General features: G+C 29.2%; 1 pseudogene; it reads left to right on the forward strand.

Moving 5' to 3' along the window:
• Nucleotides 1-375: 375 nt before the first annotated feature.
• Nucleotides 376-480, forward strand: LOC127485076 (U2 spliceosomal RNA; annotated as a pseudogene).
• Nucleotides 481-729: the final 249 nt, after the last annotated feature.

Below are 729 nucleotides of genomic sequence, written 5' to 3' on the forward strand. Positions count from 1 at the left end.
CAGGCCTTCACAAAAATAAATTAAATACCTCTTTCTAATTTTATCTTTGACAATGTGATCCATATAATTCTTTTTAATAATTCTTAATAAGCTGTGCTTTGTGTGATAACTGTGATGCCAAAGTTTATTAAAAAACCAAAATATGTTTAATTTATATTAAATAAACTGCACTTGCTTTGGAATGTTACTTCAATAAAATACATAAAGAAAATTTGTTCTTTTTGTTACCAGACATCTTACTAAAAACTAGACTCCTGTATTCATGACACCTTAGCTCTTGGGTATTATTGATCAAATTTATTTATTCAATGGTCTGTACGTAAATATCTATTTTAGGGTCAATATATTATATCTGCTCATATAATAGTTATCAGAATCGCTTCTCAGCCTTTAGGCTAAGATCAAGTGTAGTATCTGTTCTTATCAGTTTAATAGTTATCATAGAAGTTTTGGATATTATTCTTGCTCTCAAGAAACTTAGCAGATATAAGAAGGCTTATGCTGACACAAATAAAGCCTAAAGTAGTGTATTGGAAAAACATTCAAATTGATTATGTACTATATGTCTATCTTCCATCAGCTTTGTGAAAAAGATATAAGAAATGTAAAAGGAAAGATGGAGAAGGTTAAAGAGGACATAAGGTGCACTTTGAGTAGTGTGAAAATTCCAGCCTTATGGTGCCAAAAGAACTACCAATATTTTATTCATTATTTTTCCTCAAGTACATG

The sequence above is a fragment of the Oryctolagus cuniculus genome, chromosome X (genome assembly GCF_964237555.1).
Source record: "Oryctolagus cuniculus chromosome X, mOryCun1.1, whole genome shotgun sequence".
Taxonomy (NCBI): domain Eukaryota; kingdom Metazoa; phylum Chordata; class Mammalia; order Lagomorpha; family Leporidae; genus Oryctolagus; species Oryctolagus cuniculus.